Source organism: Sesamum indicum, linkage group LG10 (genome assembly GCF_026168435.1).
Source record: "Sesamum indicum cultivar Baizhima isolate 11 linkage group LG10, ASM2616843v1, whole genome shotgun sequence".
Lineage (NCBI taxonomy): Eukaryota > Viridiplantae > Streptophyta > Magnoliopsida > Lamiales > Pedaliaceae > Sesamum > Sesamum indicum.
Genome location: NC_142666.1, coordinates 8,576,215 through 8,599,053, shown reverse-complemented (window position 1 = coordinate 8,599,053; position 22,839 = coordinate 8,576,215). Strand labels below are relative to the sequence as shown.

The following is a 22,839-nucleotide window of genomic DNA, read 5'->3' as shown; positions in this document are numbered from 1 at the left end:
TGGAAACTCATGATGAGTGGGATGTTAAAAATAATTTTTTTTTTAAAATTAAAAAAATAGCAAATCAAAATTAATTTGGACATCAAAAGAGCCCTCCCCACTAATACACATTATAGATTTTTAATACCAATTTTAAAATTATTACATAATATTTTGTCGATAATATTATATTGTGCCATAGTTTTGTGTAAGAGAAAAATCAAATGTTGATGTTGTCGGAGTTCACTGGTGTGGCTTGCTCGAAGTCCCAGCTACTACAAAAAAAAAAAAAGGTTAAATTCATTTTAACCCTTGTGATATTAAAATATCAAAAAATTTTCTATGTTATGAATAAATAATGATATTGTCCCCTAGTCAACTTGAGCCTATTTTTTTAGACATAATAATTAAAATTTCTCTTTTAGTCAACCGATCTAGCTAGGCCTATTAATATATAATTATTTTAATTTATAATATGTATAATTTATAACTATTAAAATATATTTACAATATATATAATTATAATTTATAAAAAAAATTAAAATAATAATTATAACCCCCGTCTCCCACCCCCAATCCCACCTGTTTCGCTTCCCACTCCCCTTCTCCCCCCACGGCCATCGCCCAAGGGTGAGGAGGGCACGGTCCCACGTCCTCCGCTTCAGCAGCGGCGGGTGGCTACATTTTCTTTTTTAAATATATAAATTAATTTAATTAAAATAATATTTTATTATTAATAAAAATATATAATATTTTAATTAAAGAATTATTATATAAAAATTAATATTTTATTATTAATAAATATATATAATATTATATATTAGATGTGAGAGAAGGGTAAAAATATATATATAAAAAAATAAAGTATGTTCTTAGCAAATTCTTAGTCAAAGCGCATGAGGTATTTTTTTTAATTTTATATTATATCATAGGAGGGCATTTGATACTTTAATTTTTATAAAAAAGTTTTTAAATATTTCTACTTTGAGGATTCCTTTCCCCCACACCCCTCTATTTAAAGGTTCACTTGGCCTCTCCAAACAGTAGAAGGAAACAACGACATGGCAACTACAGTGAGCTCTATTCTTACTACATTTATGCTAATCTTCGTTTCCTCATCATTACTTGGATTCAGCTACGGCCATTTCAATCGTAGTGAGTTTTCAGCTGGATTTTTGTTGGGAGCTGCTTCGTCCGCATATCAAGTATATATACTGATTATTTTCGTCTGCACTATTTTTCCAATTACATTTACTTTTAGGTCTAAATAAATAAATTTTTGATCTCTAGTACGAGGGTGCTGCATTCGAAGATGGCAGAGGACTAAGTATATTGGGTACTTACACCCATAAATATGCAGGTTCTTAATTTCTCACTCTCTATAGTTGCTTCATATATATATATATGTTCAAATGAGAAATTTCATAACCTTGAAAATATTCTATGTATGTATTAAAATTGGTTATGTTCGCCCTCCTTCTTCTGTCTTTTAACCATATTAAAAAGAAAGAAAAAAACTACAATTCCGTGCGCTAAAAGAAATATGACTTTTCATTATAGTTAATTATGATATAGATAAGAGTAAAAGTTTATAGCGAATATTAATATTCAACCACGACTGTGCAACGATTGTTAACTATTGTTTCTGGCCATAATTCTATATTTTATTTAATTGGATAAACAACAGCAAAAAATTATTAATTTATTTACATATATTATTCAGTATTAATCATTTATCACACACACAAAAGCAAGTTGTGTATGAAAGAGACAGGGAACAACAAATGATTTCTTTTTCGACTCAAATTAAACAAATTGATATTTTTGGAATCTCGAAATTTCCACGTTTTACTTATGATAATGAACGTACCAGGAGCACATGTTATTCGGGACCACGACATACTACAATAAATGATTGCTTTTCACTCACCAACTCTACAGAAAAATAAAAAATTAGTGATAAAAATGTAAAGGAATAATAACACTTTCTTTCTTTGAGGTTTGGTGTAATTACATGTAAATTTTTTATTGTTTGAAAAATGATATCTGATACCCTTGAGGTTTGCTTCCATCTAATAAATAAGTCCATCCGTTAGTGAAAAATTCACTGAATTTATTGATATTTATAAAAAAATTGAATGAAAATTGAGACTTTCCCTTGATTGATTTATTGCAAGTTCAACAAATTTTTTTCAACTAAATTACTTTTATAACGATGAAGAAATACTTCCTTTCACAGGGTAACGTATGAGGGTAATTTGATCATAATAAAATTTATTTGACTTGTAATATTAATAATAGGTCAATCGAAAGTAAATATAAATTTTTATTCGATTTTTTTGTTAATATCTGCAAATTTGGTGAATTTTGACTAATGGAGGAACTCATTTATTGAACGGAAGCAAATATTATGGGGGCTAAATATAATTTTTTAAATCACAAAAAATCTATGTATAATTACACCAAACATCAGGAAAGAAGAGTGAAATTATCCCAAAAATTTAATGACAATTTTAATATTGTCATAATTATATATATTTTTGGGACCACAAATTCCCACGTTCAACTTGTGATAATTAATGTACTAGTGACCACGACACGCTACCATGTTACTCGTGACCACAACACGCTACAATAAATGATTGCCTTTTTCACTTGCGAACTCTACAATAATATAGAAATTTAGTAATAAAAACTATTTAGTGATAATTTTAGCATTGTCACTAATTATATATTTTGTGTAATAATTTTTAAAGTTTTAATAGTGATAATTACTTCATAAAAATTGTAATTAGTAAGGATGAGTGACAAAATATTATAAATTAAATTATCACTAAAAATAATTAATGATACATGTATACTGACAATCTACTGATAATAATCATTTATTGTCACTATTTTGCGATGTCACTATAAATGTGTAACTAATTATATATCATGAAAATTTTATGCACAATTTTTCTCATCAATAATTATAATGTAACAAATTTATCGTCACTCAATATATATTGTTTATGACGACCTTAAAATTGTTACTTAATATCAGTCATTAGTATTATAATGAATAAGACCCGAAAATTTATCTTTCTTCGGGGGCGTGATGTTATAATCAGGTCATAATTTCATATTTTACTCAATTAGGTAAATATCAATAAAAATTATTAATTTATTCTATCACATATATTGGGTTAAATGTAATTTGTCTCCTTGTGACGTGAAATGAACAAAGTTTTTTCAGTAAAAAAGAATTAGCAAATTATCCATATCAATAGTTTAGAGAGGGGGTAATTTGCTTCATTTTCCAAAATACATAGAGTTATTTGCTATTTAATTTTTTACATGGATTTTTTTTACTTATTTCTCATATCACAAGGAGATAGATTGCATTTTCCTATATATATTACTCACTCGGATCCTGTCAATCATTTATTACAGGTACAAAGGCAAGTTGTGTATGAAAGGGACACAAGAAAATAAATGATTGCTTTATTCACTTCCGAAGTCTACAAGAAAATACAAAATTAGTGATAAACAAATTTAACGATAATTTTAATATTATTATTAGTCAATATGTATTTAGTGATAATAATTAATTCGATAAGATTATAAATGGAGTGAAATATTTAAATCCATAATTAATTGGACAAGTTTACAGATAAAATATTGGATGGGAGCAACGGAGACGTGGCCAACAACTTCTATCATCTATATAAAGTAATTTCAAATTTTGAGTAATTTTATTTGATAAAAATATTATTCACAACTGAATATAAATGCTTTTGTCCTAATTAGTCTGAACTGGTGATATTGAATTTAATTCATGATCAACGGTTGAAATTTAATGTGGCAGGAGGATGTGAAATTGATGAAGCATTTAGGATTGAATGCTTTGAGAATGTCCATTTCTTGGCCTTGGATATTACCTCGTAAGACCATAAAATATTATTATTATTATATATACTTTATTATAGGGAAAATACCCTTTGATTTCTCATTTTTTTTTTATTTTCAATTTTTTATATTTTTTAATATTTCAGACTTGAATGCTTAAAATTTCTCAGGTGGAAAGCTAAAAGTGGGGGAATAAACAAGGAAGGAATTGCCTTTTACAACAATGTCCTTGCCAATGGTGACCAAATTTATATATCTTGCCTTCTTAAATTATTTCCTGAATTTTATACTTTGTACGTTTCTTGTTTTGTTTGTAACTTGAAATAAAAATGCAGGTATGACCCCATTTGTGACTCTATTTCATTGGGATCTTCCCCAAGCCCTAGAGGATGAGTATTTAGGCTTTCTAAGTCCTCGTATTATGCAAGTCATATTCACATATATTTATTATCCAAGTGATACATTTTTCGAAATAAAAAGAAACGAATGTTATTATTATGGTGGCAGTGATGATTTTCAAGATTTTGAGGAGCTTTGCTTCGAAGTATTTGGTGATCGTATTAAGCATTGGATCACAGTAAATGAGCCGTTTACATTCGCCAATGGTGGATATGATGGAGGCTTCATCGGCAACCTAGCCCCTGGGAGGTGCTCCTCTAGGAGCGTTTTGTGCCCAAGGGAATTCAGCAACCGAGCCTTATATTGTCGCTCATCATCTACTTTTTGCCCATGCAGCTGCTGCCAGACTATACAAGAGGAAGTTTGAGGTTAATTATTTTTTATTTTCATGCATAAAACAATTTGATCATAAATGGAGGACAGAAGTTCAAATGCATTAATGAGTTATTATGTTACAGCCAATTCAAAAAGGAGAAATAGGAATAGCACTGGTAACTCATTGGTTCATACCATATTCAAGCAGTAAGCTGGACGTGGAAGCAGCGCAACGAGCTCCTGATTTTATATATGGATGCAGCTCATATTTTATCTCACACTGCAACCAATAGCAGCACAACAGATAAAAGGGTCCATCTGTCAAGTAACTTTTTTATTTCAACAATTTGATTCAAACATCTCAGATATGGGATAATTAGTATGAAATTACTTTCCAAATAGTAACTTTACATTATTTTTTTCTTAATTATTTGACAGCTGAAATCGACGGTGTACCCATGGGCAAGCTAGTAAGTTGCCATCAAGAGTTCTTCTTACGAGTCTTTCCTAAATTCTGTTGTCGGATCAATTTTTGTAATATTTATATCTTATGATTAATTTTCAGACTGGAGTGAGCATTTTCTTTGACTATCCGAGAGGACTTTATTCTCTTCTTGTCTACACTAAGGAGAAATACAACAATCCAGTTATTTACATCACAGAAAATGGTAAATTTTGAGGATTCTTTTTTACTAATACTTTATGTAACTTCGGTACACGTATTTTTTCAAATTATAGGAGGTCGGCGTATAATTACATCAAATTTCAAAGAAGGAGAGTGTAATTATTTTTAATTTCAAATCATATTTATTTATAGTATAGATGCTATCCAAAAATCGTATTTAATTTCTTGTATGCTATTCTTAGGTATGGGTGATGTTAATAATAGTACCATCAAACATGCTATAGAAGACATCCAGAGAGTTAACTTCTACAATGGTCATCTTCGGGCGGTTCACCAAGCCATCCAGTAAGTTTAATTCCTTTATTTATTAATTTTGTTTTGTACTAAATTGCTTGGGAAATTATGAGAAATCGAAAATCATGTGTAGGAAATTCTTTGCTAATAACTCTTAAGTAATGTGTTTTTTTTTTGGCAAAAGATTATTTGTTTTTATAGTGGTATGACCCAAATATTTGATATAATTCTTAATTATGACTAAAATTTCGATCTTCTTAGCAAAAATATATTAAACTTTTCTTTTTCTTGCGCGGTTCTAGATCGAAAACTTCGTTTGAAGTGAAAATAATTTCATAGAAAAATATGATAAATTAAGGAAATGCATACAAGACCATGATATCTCCTTTTTCTTCGAATTATTCGGCAAGTTAGCAAATATAAATCATAGTGGTTGATATTAAACATGATTTTGTGTAGAAATCTCTAATCTGTTATCAAAATCAATCTACATAGAAAACAAAATTTCCTAAAAACAAAATGAAAAAGGTTTTCAAATATTAACTATTGGAAATAGAATTCAACTTCATATCACTATCAAATGATGTGTTTGTGGTGACAGGCAAGGCGTGAGAGTGAAGGGTTTCATTGCATGGTCAGTTTTGGACACATTTGAGTGGGGATCCGGTTATACCCAGCGGTTTGGAATTTGCTATGTTGATTTCATAAATAAGCTTAAAAGAATTCCTAAAAGGTCAACGATTTGGTTCAAGAATTTTCTGAATGCAAAGTGAGAGAAGAGCCTATATATGTTAAGGTACTAAGATCAGAGTTTAATTAGCTACACCCGATCGACTGGTACCTTTAATTAGCCATGTTTGATTTGAGTGATTGGGTTTCTAGTGATGAAACCAAAATCTCGGATTATTGATTGTTGAAGTGTTTGATTTGTGTGGTATTTGGTTATTGTAAAACTAGAAAATAACTCAAAACATGCAGGAAATGAGAAGGAAAAACTCTCTAAAATTTAATATGTTGCAATACTAAAAATATATGTCATAATATATGTATTTATATGTACAAATATTGTAACTACTTTTAATAAAACTAACAATAATGGATAAGAACATGAAACTGTCTAAAACCAGAAAAAAACTACCCTGCAACCTCCAAATCTTCATCAGATGAAATCTTCAAACTCTCAACTTCCCCCCACAAGTTAGACCTGGTTCGATAGCGAACAAGCCCAACTTGGTCAACAAACTCGTGAAAGTAGACATGGGCAACACCTTTGTAAAGAGATCAACGAGCTGTAGCGAGCTCCTTACAAAAGAAGGGGCAATGACACCTTCTTTACAAGCATTATGAACTAAGTGACAGTCCTTTTCTATGTGTTTGGTTCGTTCGTGAAAAACAGGATTGGCCAGAATATGCAATGCTGCTTTGTTATCACAAAATAGATCAATAGGAAGAGAAGTAGATATACCGAGATCAGTCAGAATATAAGAAATCCAACGCAGTTCGCAGATAGTAACAGTTAGACAACGATACTCAGCCTCAGCTGTCGACCGAGATACCGTACATTGCTTCTTAGTTTTCCAAGAAATCAAAGCTGGTCCAAGAAATATACAAAAACCTATAAGTGATCGTCTGGAATCTGGGCATGTCGCCCAATCAGCGTCGCAATAAGCTTTCAGTGTTAGCGAGCTCTGTGAGGGAAAGAAGAGACTCTTTGATGGACAACTCTTAAGATTGCGAACTACATGTAGAGCTGCTTGCCAGTGCGACTCGCACGGGTGTGTGAGAAACTGACTAAGTTGTTGAACTGAGTGTGAAATATCTGGACGAGTGAATCCAAGATATAGTAGACGATCCACGAGGAGACGGTATGAATCCGGCCTTGGAAGCAGATCATCCGAAGTAGATTGAAGCCGCAAACCTTGTGGAAACGGTGTAGAAGCAGGTCGTGATTTACATAAACCTATATCACGAATAATGTCTATGACATACTTAGTCTGCGAGATATAGAGACCATCACTGCACCTAGCGATCTCTAGCCCAAGAAAATACCGAGCGTCCCCAATATATTTGATTGTGAATAAATTGTGAAGATAGGTTTTAACGGCCTGAATAGTTGAAATAGAAGGACCAGTGAGCAGTATATCATCCACATAAACCAACAACACAAGTGGTCCTGAAGGAGTATCCTTAATAAAAAGGTAGTGGTCGTGCACTGATTGGCGAAATCCATAAGATGTAAGTCGAGAGGTGAATTCCATATCCCAGTGACGAGATGCTTACTTTAGTCCATATAGCGACCTGGTTAGCTTACAAACCAAATGAGGTGCGACCTCATATCCTTCAGGGGGAGTCATATAAATGTCTTCGTCCAAGTGTCCATGTAGAAATGCATTATTGATGTCCAACTGCTGTATGGGCCATTCACGAGCTGCAGCAATGGCGAGAAAGAATCATACAGTCACAGTTTTGGCGACCGGAGAGAAAACATCCCCATAGTCCACTCCTTCAACTTGGGTGAAACCTTTAGCTACCAGATGAGCCTTATAACGATCTCCTAACCCATCAGCTCGCAGTTTGGTTTTGTAGACCCATTTACATCCAATCGTCCTCTTCCCCTCGGGTAAGGTGGTTAGTTCCCAAGTATGATTTTTCTCCAAGGCATCTAATTCAGATTGCATAGCATCTTTCCATTCCTGATGCACAACTGCCTCTGTGAACGACCTAGGTTCCTACGAAACAGACAGTGAAGCCACAAAAGACATATATGCAGAGGTAGTCTGAGATAGGAAGTAGAGCAGTTAGTGGATTTGGCATGACAAACGAAGTCATTGAGCCAGGTAAGTCGCTGCCTATTTCGAGCAGAACGACGTACAGAAATGAGGTCGGGTATGTCAGGCGACCTAGTAGGGGAGAGAGATTGAGTAGAGGATGACTGAGGATTACTGGCAAGGATATCAGCATGGGGAGAAACTATGGGAAGTGGATAGGAAGTTGAGATCGCTTGCGAGCTCGAGTAAGGAAACATATCTTTATAGAATTGAACATCCTTGGATGTAAAAGATGAAGAGTTCTCGAGATCGTACATTTTATAAGCCTTTTGAGTGGAGGCATATCCAATCATCACACATTTGTGAGCTCGAGACTCAAACTTATGTTTGTGAGGGCTAGTATTTGTGGCATAACATAGACAACCAAAAGAGCAAAGATGAGTGTAGGAGGGTACAGTACCATAGAGAAGTTCAAAAGGAGTTTTCCACTGAAGTAGTTTGGAAGGAGTTCGGTTTATGAGGTAGGTCACAGTCAAGATAGATTCCCCCCCCAGAATTTTTTAGGTAAAGAGGCTTGAAATAGTAGAGCTCCTGCAACATCGAGTAGATGGTGATGCTTGTGTTCAACTCTACCATTCTGTTGAGGAGTATAAGCACAAGAAGTTTGGTGAATTATCCCCAGTGTATGACAGAGGTCGCGACAACTGCGATTTAAGAGCTCCGATCCATTGTCAGATCACATAATCTTTATATATCGATTGAATTGAGTGTGTATGAGAGAAAAAAAAATCTTAAGAGTGAAAGTGACCTGATTCTTATGCTGTATAAGGTAGGTCCAGAGACTGCGACTACAATCATCTATGATAGTCAGAAAGTAGCTACAATTGGAAACTGTGGAAATTCTGTAAGGTCCCCAAAGGTCTACATGAATGAGGTTGAAAGGTGCAGCATATCGTGTGTTACTGCAAGGAAAAGGAATTCGTGTTGTGCTCTGCAATAATAATAAGGTATAGATATGCATATTATTTATCAGTGTATCATTGGTGTAATGGTCTTTATTAGAGATATTGATATCCGACAGGAATGTTTGTAATCAATTTATTTCAGTTAATAATAGTTCATTGCTCTTACTTCAACAACAATTATATAATAATTACACTCCTCTTTTATGGGATTTGGTTTAATTACACATAAATTTTTTGTACTTTTAAAAATTATATTTACTAATCCTTAGTTTGCTTTCCTCTAATATATAAGTTTCTTTGTTAGTCAAAATTTATCAAATTTGTTGATATTAACTAAAAATAAAAATTGGATAAAAATCAACATATGTATCCTCGATTGGCTCATTATAAATTTATTATAGGTCAAATAAATCTTTTTTTGTCCAAATTAACCTTATACATCTTTACACATTAATGCATGTGGAAAAGTTTATCATCACCATTATAAGGCTAGTCTAGTTAGAATAAATTTATTTGATCACTAAGAAGTCAATCGACCATAAATATTAATTTTTATTTAGTTTTTTGTTAATATCAATAAACTTAGTTAATTTTGACGAACAGAAAAACCTATTTGTTAGACGGCTACATATGTTTGAGGTATCAGGTGTAATTTTTTGAACCACAGGGAATTTATACATAATTATATCAACCTTAGGTGAAGAGAGTAATTATTCTTAATTTTATTTTTTGTAATTTGTATTTTTTTTAATATCTTAGTTAACTCTCCGCTACAACCACCTACCCCCATTTTGAAAATTCAGTTAGAAAGCTCCTTCAATTATAAAAGTTGACAAAAAGAAATTGCAAAGAGGAGAAAGGAGTGGTGGAGCTAAATTAAGTGAAAAATAAAGAAGAATCCCCAAATTATGTAAATATAAGGATTTCAATTTCTGTATTTTATATATGGGAGTATGAAATGTTTATTCCCATTAAAATTTGATTTGATAATATAGCCCACTTATTAATTAATTTTATGACTGAGGACTTATTTTCTCGAAATTTTTAAAACCTCCAATTTTATATCGTCACTGTACATGGAAAATAGGACAAGTTATGAGAAATCCATAAAAAAAAGTCCCCTCTCAAAAATAGATAAATTGATAACCAAATCAATTTTTTATGGAATCCAAGATGCCAAGTTCTTATATATATAGTTGATTGCGTAAAATAAAATTTATAATAAATGAAAAGAATTATTGTTAATAAATAAATAAATTCTATGCATAATTAAAGCTCAAGTATAAATTGGAGAGCGAAATGATTTAAAACTTATGATTAAAAAAATAAAAATAATCCCGATCAAACAAATTTCATCTCATTTTTTTCTCTCTAATATGAAATAAAATAAAGAAACAACTATTACAAAATACTACCTTAATATAAATTCGTCCTAGTCTCTGGTAGGATGATTTTGTCTCTTGAACGAGGGTTTGTCTTCTGCACGAAAGTTGAAGGTTTTAGCTGTGTCAAGCACAGGGGAAAAATTCAGAGACTCTCCCTGTGATAATAGAAATGTTCAAAAAGCTCCCTTTGAAAATTAAAGTATCAAATACCCCCCTATGATATAAAATAAAGTTCAAAAAAATCCCTCCGTACAAAAATTGGGCCACACGCGCTTTGATTGCGATTTTCTTATAAAAGTTCCGTTGGAAAAACCAACAAAAATATCGTGTTGACTTTCTCTCGCCCTACTTCTAAAGATAGATAGAAAAGGTTGGAGAGAGTGACTTTGGTCGACCCGATCATGATATTGAGGGAAGGGACCTTTTCTCGAAAAAATTCTGGATCCTGTGTCCAGAAAGTGCATCTCTTTCTTTACCATTCCTACTTTAGTTATAATCTATTAAAAAGGTCGGTTCAGTCTAGGAGACTAGTTTTAAATCTGGATTCGCTGAGGTTCACACACTTTTCTTTCTTTATGAAATTACACAGCAAGCTTCCAAATCAGGCGCTTGGTACTAATTTATAAGTGCTTTTTTTTTATATTTTTTCCCATCTCTCACATTTAATATATAATATTATATATATATTTAATAATTAAATATTATTTTATATAATAATTATTTAATTAAAATATTATATATTTTTATTGGTAATAAAATATTCTTTTATATAATAATTACTTAATTATTTATCTAATAAATTATTATTTTAATTAAATTAAAATTAATTTTATATATCATTTAAAAAAAAAACAGCAGCAGCGGCTTCACTGCTGAAGAGGAGGGCCGGCGCCCTCCTAACCATGGGCGACACAGTCGCCCATCCAGTGAGGCCGACCGGCATTGCCCAAAAATCTGAGCGGCCTGCGTCACCCAATCGGGCAGCGGGGGGAGGGAAGGGGGGAAAGGAGGTGAAAGGGTTGGGGGAGGGAAGTGGGGGGTTTGGAGGTGAAAGGGGTGGGGGAGGGGGGAAGAAGATGGGGTGGGGGGTGGGGTATAATTGTTAATTTTGAATTTTTTTTATAAATTATAATTATATAAATTATAAAATATACGTTAATAATTATAAATTATATATTATAAATTAAAATAATTATATATTAATAAGCCTAGTTTTAGTCATTGTTTCTAAAAAGTAGATTCAAATTAATTAGGGGACGGTGTGATTATTTATTCGTAACATAGGGGTGATTTCTAACATTAAAAATTTCATAAGAGAATTTTTGATATTTTGTTATATCACAGAGGGTCAAAATGGATTTAACCCCAAGTACGGGTTTTGTTCAACACTATCATCTCCTAGCTCTGTCAAACAATATGGATCTTCTGTGCTTTTTTGTTCTATTTAATTTTTTCTTGTATATAGCTTTTCATTTGAGTTCACATTGTCAGTTGGTTCATAATCTTACAGTTGCTTCTCCTTCGTATAGGGGATTGGTTAGTTTAGTGGTAGATTATCTCCATGGTATCAGCTATTTACGGTATTCATCACTTTAGCTTCGTCATTTTTAGATAAAGACTGTTCTGGGAAGGTCGGGGAAGTCGTTGGTTTTATCAGAGGAAGAGAAGGATGACCTCATTACACCTCAAGAGTCCTGGTCCATAGAAATTGAAAGTATTGGCTATTACCTGGTAGGGTGATTACTTGCGAGCAAATTGTATAGAACTAACTTCCTTCGTAGTGCTCTACTTGCAGCCATGAACCCAGTGAAGAGTTCTGGATATCAAATCTTGGTGGTTCAGATTGCCATGAGCATCACCTTGACACAAGATAGCAGATAGTGATGCTTCGAGGAAGACGCGCATTTTTCTCATAACGTTTTTCCATTTCACTTGTAAATACGACTACATTTTTTATGTTTTAGTAAGTTGGGTGTCGAATGGTTTATTCCTGATTTCATTAGTCCACTTCAAGTGCCTCTGGTTGCGTCAGTTATGAGTTGGTTAGTTTGTTGGATTAGTTTTAGCTGAAGAGGTGTGAATCCTGATTTGTATTTAATAGGAACACTGTTCATCGTCTTCATCATTGAGAAATGCAGAAATCTTCAGCTAGCTTCATGGTGTTTTTTGCAATTTACTTTCAACTTTCATTTTCTTTGAATGGTATCAGAGCCTTCATCTGAAGGTCTCTGCATACCACGCGCAATCAAATACATTTTTCTCGCTATCGCTGAGTTTATTCTACAGTATGGCAGAAAATCAGCCGTAGATATCAAAGGCAAATACTTCGAGCAACAGACCTTGTCGAGATTTGGAGAATCCTCCGTCTATGAAAGGTACAGGATTTACCCTAAAATTGTCCACATTAACTTGGACAATTATTTGGTTTGGAGTAGAGCAATACGGTTTGCTCATGAAGCTAAGAAGAAGCTCAATTTAATAGATGGGATATCTGGTCATTCAGCTGATGATTCTGAAGATTTGGATGAATGGATAAGAATAGATTACATGGTAATCACTTGAATTTGAATACAGTTTCAAAGGAGATTGTGGATGCTTCCATTCAACTAGAAGCCTTTTGTTGGAACTGGAGGCAAGGTATGGCGGCACTAATGGTCTAACAATTATAATCTGGAATGAGAAATCGCATCGATTTTCTCAAGGGCACATGACACTCACCGCGTACTTTACCAAAATTAAGGTGTTATGGAATGAGCTTGTATGCTTAGAGTTGTGTCTGTGCTGCACATAGACATATAATAGTTCATGAGGATTTGCGACAACTGATAAGATTCTTTATGGGGTTGAACAACACCTGTGAACATGTATGTGGTCAAATATTATTGATGGATCCCCGTCCTCATACACAGAAGGGATTTTCCAGGGTGCTCAGTGGGGAGAAGCAACTATTTGTTCAAGTTCAACACTCTGTTGGAGCTAGCGGAGCCATTTATCAACTAATTCACAAGGATTCTAAACATAGGGTAGATAAGGGCAGGCTGTATTTTATGTGACTATTGCAAGAAAACTAGACATTTAAAGGATAATTGCCTTAAATTGCATGGGAATCCTAAATGGTATAAGGAGTTAATTGACAAGAAGAAGAAGGGAACTGGTAGAGGCAGGGGTTTTGTGGCTAATATAGAGGCTGCTCATTGTACTGATGCTTCGGGGACAACAAATACTAACCTATCTACCATTGTAAGGAGTGAGATTAGAGAACTGATGACTACAAATAAGTCTCCTCAGCAACAACAAAAGACTCCTTTTGATGATATCATAATTAACTTTGCACAACTGCAGGACATGGATGAATCAACAGGTAACTCTTATTGTTTTAGTGTTATATACTACAAGAAAACAGGGCATCAGAGACGGAAATTTTCGTCTCTGAAAGTAGGAATTCCGTCTCTAAAACAAATTAGAGACGAAAAAATCCGTCGCCGAACTCCGTCGCAGAAGACCGCGTCTCTACTAATTTAGCGACGGAAATATTCCGTCGCTAAATCTGAGACCGAAAATTCGGTTGTTCTATCGCCAAAAGAGAAGAAAATTTAACTGTAATCCGTCTCTGATTTCCGTAGGTAATCCGTCTCTAATTCCATCGACAAAGGTAAAATAATTTCCGTCTCTAATTCCCTCTCTGAAATGAAGAAAATATTCCGTCTCTAATCCGTCTCTACAATCTCACAAATTTCCGTCTCTAATCCGTCGCTGATTCTGTCTCTAAATTTTCAAAATTTTCCGTCTCTTATTCGGTATCTAAGTTTTCAAAATTTTTCGTCTCTAATCCGTCTCTAATTTTTTTTGGTTTTTTTTGAGCAGATTTTTAATTTCTGTACCCAAATTAATATCATGCTCATTATACCATCAAATATACATTCCATCAATACCAAAATCTAAATTTTCCAAACAAGAACAACAAAAATTAACAAAAAAAGATACTCAAAATACAACAACACTAATATAATTGATGTCATCATCCAAATACTACCAAATAATATCAATGTCTACTCCCAAGTCAACAAACATATGTCAAAGTACAACCCAAATCAACATACACTAAGTGATAAACAACCAACAGAAAAAATAAACTAATTATCTTTCTTGGAATGTTGTTGCTCCTATTGTCCCGACCCACCAGCAAATTGATGGTTTGTGTATCCCACATCTTGAAGTTATTTTCGAACAAGTTCTTGTAGGTTTGCCTCCCTCTTCCAAGCCTCTTCGTCCCTCTTTCGAGCCTCTTCATCCCTCTTTCGAGACTCTTCCTCCCTCTTTCGAACTTCTCAAGAGCAATTTCAAGCAATTTTCTATTTTCTTCTTCTCGTTTTGAAAATTCCTCCACAACCTTTGTTAACTCATTCTAGTCAGATGCTTTAAGAGTAGAACTGATTGAACTTGACTTGTAGATAAGGAGCTACAACCAAATCCATATAAGCGTCCTTCAGAAGGACCTCCAGTGATATCATACCAAGTTGAGACATCAAATGAAGACTATGAAGAAACATCAGTACAACCCGTTTTTTCAAGGTATTCTTCCTGTGACAGTACATTCCATACAAAGGAACATTTATGTAATAAAAGTCTAACAAAATTTCTCAACATATATACTAATCAATATTTAAATCCAATGACAAATTATACTTACACTAATTCTTTTGGATTTGTTGTCGATGAACTCCCCGATTCCTTTATTCTTTCTATGACATCTTTGAAATAGCTCAAGATCAGTCACTTCTCTACCAAGTTCTTTTTCCTATAGTGTACAAAACAATATTAATTCACATGTCAATAAATTGCATAAAAGATATCTAAAAACTTAATTTATACTTAAAACTTACCATTTTTTGCCTATGTGCCCCAACAGGAATAGAACCACCAGTGTGTTTTGTTATCGAACCATCTTTTTCAGTCAAACAATTTTTTCGGGCAGTTTGACATTTTCCTAAATAATCTTTTGAGGCCCAATACTTCTGAACTAGATCATTCCATAATTGATTATTCAATCAATAAGGACCTCTATCAATCATATCACTCATCTCTGGTTCTCTACCTAACTGTTTGTGAGCATCATTCAGTGCCTTTTGCTTAGCTTTGTACATCATTTCTTTGAATCGATCACTTGCATTTTCATTCCACACCTTCCTCATTTCCTCATCGGTTAGATTATCCCACCAATACCTCAACTATCACATGTCAAAACAGTAAATCACATTAAATAATTACAAAATAAGTCTATATAATTAGCAATGAATAAATTGGATTAAATATAAATAGTATTTATTACCTTAAAGTTCTCCCACAACAAATCTTTAGATGCTTTTGGCACTGCGTGCCATCTTGGCCATGCTTCAGTGCAAATGCCTTTAATATTATTTGTGAGGTTTCGTGTAACACCATTTTCAATAAATCTATTTTGACAGAATAAATTAAAAAATATATAAAATTAAGAAATAGAGCTAACATTATTTATGACTATATTAAGCTCAATTTTAGAAGCTTTGAACTTACCGATTGTTCATCACTGTCACTTTTGTCCTTTTACTTGGATGATCTGGGATTTGAGCTCCACTATTGGGTCCCCGTCGACGTCCATGTGATACAATACCTTCACTTTGTCCTGTATTTTGTTCATTTTCAGATCTTGAAGGTATTGTTTCACCCACCTGTACAAAAAAAAAAGACAATATTAGAAATTATCTAATGCATAATAAATAATATAAAAAAAGAATGAGAAAAATTGTCTTACTTGCGTCTCACTATTCGAACCTCTGGGAAGAATATGAGATGAGATACTTTGTCCATGCACCTCTTCACTAGGATTAGAACTTGGATTATCTTAAGGTTGTGATAAGTGATCTCCCACTAACTCCTCGTTCTCATCTCGAAGTTGCAAACTTCTACCCCGCCCCCGGCCCCGCCCTCGTGCACGTTCGCTTGCTCGTCCTCTAGTCACCATCCTGTGTCAAAGAAAAATAAAAAACTATTAAGTTCTAAGATTGAGATTGCTATGACAAACAATGCTGATATAAAATGCATATAAAGCGATAGAATTAAATAAATAAAATTACACGAACAGTGTCCATATCCTCATCACTTTCATTTGAATCATATTCCTCTTCTTGCTCATCATCTTCTGGTTCGAATTCTTCTCCTTCCCAAAATTCTTCTCCTTCCCAATGATCTTCATCCTCTATTATGACTTCATTTAAATCTACCCCATGTTGAAGTCCCTCAAATTCATTTGCATCTACTTCTTCTACCACACCGTCCGAAACAATATTGATCTCATCTCGATCAGTTTCAATCAAAATTTGGTGTGGATCAGATGTCTCATCCTCTTGAAAAGCAATATCAACGCTTTGCTCAATATTCTCGTCTTGTCCTTCAACTAATGGGACGTCAAATTTACCGGTAGCCTTTACTTTGCATACTGCCCACCAATCACGTCTCTCTCTTTTAGTGCTCGGAAAGTTTGTGAAGTAGACTTGTGTGCTTGGGAAGCCAATATAAAAGGGTCATTTGATTTTAATTTTAATTTATGGTTAATTTCCACAAGACCCGATGTGTGCCACTTAAGCCCTTGATCAGAAGTGTCGTACCAATGACACTTAAACAAGACAACCCCACGTCTTATCCCGTAATACTCCAATTCTATAATTTCTTCCAGAATTCCATAATAATCCATTTCATATTCATTGTAGGTACTCCCCAAAACACATACACCATAATTTGTTGTTGCTTTAGAATGCCCGTACTCCAAAGTGTGGAATTTGAATCCATTCACAAAGTACCCTTTATAGCAAGAAACACGTCGATTGGGACCATGAGCCAACTTTTTTATGAGGTCGTCAACTTCGTTACGTGTATCTCGAATCTAAGAAAAAAAAATGATAAAATAACATAATTTTCAATATGGTAATATATACATTGTTAGAAAGTAATCTATTACTTACATGAGCAAGTAGCCACCGAGAAAAATCTGTGTCCCGCAATGTTTCAAGTTCCATGTCAGTTATTCTTGGAAATTGTTTTCTATTTTCTTCATCAAATTTCCTACAGAATTTGTGATGATCATATGTTAATTATAGACACAAGTCATAAGAAACATTTGTGAGGACATAATGCACGAGTTAGATCACTCACTTCAAGAATGGATCAATCTTCTCATAATTCATCAAGACATATCTATGTGCAGCCTTCATCTCATCCTCATCCAGATATCTAACTGCAATTCTATTACCAAGTGGTCGTCCAGGATGTGTAGAAAATAGACTTTCACAAGAATCTATCATTCCTCCATCATCATTTCGTGGAACCTAATTTAATCTGGATTTTACATGTGGTTCAAAATATGAAGAGAAAAATGTTGAGACTTCTTCAATCATATAGGCTTCAACAATTGATGCTTCAACTCTAGCTCGATTTCCAACCTTTTTCTTCAAATGGTATAGAAACCTAAAATTTGTTAAACTTTTAATTTACACAAGATAACTTATATTTTCTAATTATATAAGATAATTGAACTTAAAAAAAATTACCTCTCAAATGGATACATCCATCGATACTGTACAGGTCCACCAACCTTAGCTTCATACGTAAGATGAACTGGTAGATGTTCCATAGAATCAAAGAAGCTTGGGGGAAAAATTTTCTCAAACGTACACAATATCTCAACAATGTCCTTCTCAAGTTTTTGCATGTGCTCCACACGCAATATAGTTGCGCATAGATCCTTAAAGAAACTGTTGAGTTCAGTCAGTGCTTCCCAAATAGGTTTCGGTAGTAGATCTCTAAATGCAATTGGGAGTAATTTTTGCATGAACACATGACAGTCATGACTCTTCATTCCATAAAATTTGCATTCCTCTTCATTCACACAACGAGCAATGTTTGAGGAATACCCATCAGGTAACTTTAATGATTTTACCCAAGAGCACAATTCTTTCTTCTGTGCTTTAGTTAAAGTAAAAGGTGCCTTGGGTTTGTAGATTTTTCCATTTGCACCTTCAAACAAATGCATCTCAGTACGACTACAATACAACTCCAAATCTTTTCGAGATCTGACATTATCTTTTGTTTTATCTTTAACGTCCATAATAGTGTTAAAGATATTATCAAAGACGTTTTTTTCGATATGCATGACATCCAGATTATGTCGGATAAGATTTGTGTGCCAATATGGTAACTCCTAGAATATGCTCCTTTTAACCCAATTATGTGTCCTGCCAAATCCATCAATTGGGTGTGTACCACCTGGTGGTTTTCCAAAAATGGTTTCAGGAAGCTCATCCACCCTTTGTCGCATGTCTTCTCCAGTTAAGCGCATAGGTGGAGAATCATTTTCACATTTTCCCTTCCGAAACTTATAGGTTTGTCTTCTATAAGGATGGTCAGGAGGCAAAAACTGACGATGACAATCAAACCAACATGCCTTCCTTCCATAACGAAGTCTGAAAGATTTTGTCCTTTCCATACAATAAGGACATGCCAACAACCCATGAGTGCTCCATCCAGATACCATCGCATTTGCAGGGAAATCACTGATTGTCCATAAAAGAGCAGCTCTCATGTTGAAATTTTGTTTTTTGCACACGTCATAAGCTTGCACCCCAATTGTCCACAATATTTTCAACTCGTCTATTAATGGACGTAAAAATATATCAAGATTTTTTCCTGGACTTTTTGGGCCCGGTATAACCATATTCAGGAACAAGAAAGGCTTTTGCATGCACATCCATGGGGGAAGATTATATACAGCAATAATAACAGGCCAACAACTGTAAGGAGTTCTAGAATTCCCAAATGGACTAAAACCATCTGTGCATAATCCAAGGCGCACATTTCGTGCATCTGAGGCAAATGATGGATGAGTGCGATCGAAATGCTTCCATGCCTCTCCATGAGATGGATGTGCCATACTTTCCTGGCTGGAAGGATTATTTGCATGCCATGTCATGTGCTCACAGGTGTAGTTAGATGCATATAGCCTTTTGAGCCTAGGTATCAAAAGCAAATAATGCAACACCTTGAAAGGTACTTTTTTCCGTGATCCTGCCTTGATTGGCTTATATCGAGGATGATAACATATAGGGCATTTTTGAAGGCCATTGTTCTCTTTGTAATACAATACGCAATTGTTTACACAAGAATCAATTTTTTCGTAACCTAAACCAAGTTTACCTAGGTGTTTTTTGGTCGTGTACAAGTTATCTGGCAACTTTTCATCTTCAGGCAGCATGCTTTTGATTGTTGACACAAGTCGATCATAGCAAGCTTCAGGTAAATTGTACTCTGATTTGATACTTAATAGTTAGGCCACAGCAGAGAGTTTTGTGTGATTTTTGCAGCCATCCCATAATGGTTCGTCAGCATCTTTTAATAAGTTAAAAAACTTTTGTGCTTCTGGATTAGGCAGTTGTTCAGCACACGTGAAGTCGGAGCTGAACTCATGGCCTATTGCATCCATCACCATTGTTCTATAACGAGACGTTTCTACATAAGGAGCGGTTGAAGAACCCCCCACATCATCTCTTGTGTTCAATGATTCACCATGTGCGTACCAGATGTTATAACCCCGAGTAAATCCATTTTTTACTATGTGTAAATGCGCATCACTCCGATTCAAAAATCTTGTGTTGCCGCATTTAGAACATGGACATTTGATTTGTCCATTATTCAGAAATGGTGGGTTATTAAAGGCAAAGTTCAAGAACTCCTGATCAACCCTTGTTATGAATTCATCTAAAAGAAAACCATTATCATCCAAGCGCCTCCACATCCAACTACGGTCAATATTCATTATTCTGCAATTTTTAGAGAAATGAGGCTAGATGAATTAACCATTATTTTGAACATCAAGGTTTTTTATCCACTGATATAAGAAAAGTCCCAAAATTTAAAGGATATGACATCAAAATGAAGTGAAAAATGCTAATCACCAAATAAAAAGAAACAAGTGAAAAAAAAAAGGAATAGGAACAAATGATCTCAGATTAGGCCTAATTATAACATTTAAATACATGTGTAAATTAAAGTATCTCAATCTTAATGAAGAATAAGATAGTAATCAAAAGATTCAGGAAAAAATGATTTTTATTTGATGAAGAAACTATCACATACATGCACATGACATTGTCTTTGTACTGCTAACTAGTACTATTTGAGAAATTCATACTACTAATGTTGTTGGTTAACAATTTGAAAAACAGAGGTTTCGTATTAGTTTCCCAAGTTTGTGGATAGAAGCACTAAAACGTATGGGTGGACTGGAGAATGAATAGTTGGAGGAATTAGTTCTGAAGTCTCCTTCACACTCTCAAACTATCAACCTACTATTCATAGTTACAAATGGAATATTATCCTGCTCAGCAATATGAGATTCATTGGCCTTAGAGAACAACATTTTACAAGCAATATTAATGAATAACACAACATTTTCAGTGAGTCATATAGCAGAATAAAAATAAGGAAAACGGCAGGCCTGTAGTTGAGCTCAAGCATATTCATCCAGTGCAGCATTTGTCATCAGAATATTTGCAATTTGCATTGATTCTTTGATCCTCATAATATAAATATGTAGGAAAAGAACTTAAAGGAAATTGGTTCAATCAATTAAAATACATCACTATTTATAAATTGCAGAAATTGCAAACTGAAACAGAGGGGAAATTGCAAACTGAAACAGAGGGAGGAAAATTGCAGAAATTGCAGAAATTTCACACAACGACTAGCATTTTCCAGAAATTGCAGAAATTTTCCAGAAATTCCAGAAATTACAACATTACATACAACATTAGATACAAAAATTTTCCGAAATTTTGCTAAAAACAAGATGCTAAAAACACACCCAAACCCAAAAAAAAGAAGAATAAGTAAAATGCAACAAAGAAATAAGGATTACCTGGAGAAGCCGTACTCGTCGCCTTCCTTGTTGCCGATTTACCGTCCTTGTTGCCATGAGTTTAGGGCTAGGGTTCTAAGAGATGGGTTTGTAGATATTGGTGTATCGTATTTTGTGCTTATTTCATGTAATATTTTGACCTATTTTGCAACCAAATACTCCTAATTAAATTCTATTTTGTAGCATTAGGACAAATGAAATAGAAAATTAAGAAAAGCACCAAAATTTAAATTCGAACAAGACTCAAACTCAATTTTTGGCAAGAATTTGGAGCTGCTTGTACTATCTTTTGATGAATGAGGAGTTTAACTAGGATTACAATTTTATTCCATAAGTCTTTTAATTCAATTAGGAATCTACTTTTAATCCTAGTAGAATTAAGTATTTTTAGGTATTATCTATAGGTGATGTAATTTACTGTAAGAGACAACTTTTGAACTCTTCTATTTCTGTACGTTTTTATGATATTTTCTTACTCTGCTTTTCATGCGTTCTTCCATGAGCATGTCTAGCTAGTTCTCTCATTTCGGTTGAAATGTTTAAATCCAACGAGTTGTGAAATCTAATTTATGCTTTCTACTTTTATTCATATTGGTATTTGTATTGTTTTCTATATTTTTATTACAAATAATCTGATTGATGAATGATAGGTATCGTTATTTATTGTAAAAAGTATTAGCCTAGCCAATTGAACTTGCAAATCCGTAATTGTTTGTTTAGTTCAATAACTATTGGTAACATAGCATAATTGATTATGTAGAAGTTTTCGATTATGTTGTGGAAAATGCACAATCTAACTTAAATAAATCCTCGTTAGAATTTATTGGTTAAAATTGGGCCTTTCTAGTTTTTAATGTTGTCGGTAAATTAAATCTTATGGAGGATCCCAAGGTTTTTTACTGATTAGAGATTTAGTCAACGTACGTTCCTTGACTATCGATAAGGTAAGGAAAGGTGAGGTCCTTAGGTCGTACCAATGACAATAACCAATTTATCTATCATGAATAATTATTATGTTAGCATCTGTGATCAATCGGGAATTAAGCATGATCCTGTCCTTAACCGGAATACTTTTCTCTTATATTTATCTTTTCTAACTTTATTAGCTCTTTAGTTTAATTTAGTTTTTATTTTTATTCTTCTTCACAATCAAACTCCCCCAATTATTGTTATTTTTATTTTTCTTGAAGGAATTAATTTAAAATCAATTCTTGTGGATTTGACCCTACTCACACTTCTACAAAAGTGTTCGTATGAATTATTTTTGATGGAT

General features: G+C 33.7%; 2 pseudogenes across 1 annotated transcript; one reads left to right on the top strand and one right to left on the bottom strand.

Annotated features, from left to right (window-relative positions):
* The first annotated feature begins 976 nt into the window (after positions 1-976).
* LOC105172301 (beta-glucosidase 12-like) lies at positions 977-6,440 on the top strand (annotated as a pseudogene). The gene is made up of 11 exons (XR_016067843.1): positions 977-1,184; positions 1,270-1,339; positions 3,635-3,693; positions 3,830-3,905; positions 4,041-4,108; positions 4,206-4,293; positions 4,378-4,637; positions 4,728-5,054; positions 5,150-5,252; positions 5,452-5,554; positions 6,105-6,440. The product of XR_016067843.1 is annotated as a beta-glucosidase 12-like (transcript).
* Positions 6,441-15,669: 9,229 nt separating this feature from the next.
* Positions 15,670-20,676, bottom strand: LOC148786609 (uncharacterized; annotated as a pseudogene).
* Positions 20,677-22,839: the final 2,163 nt, after the last annotated feature.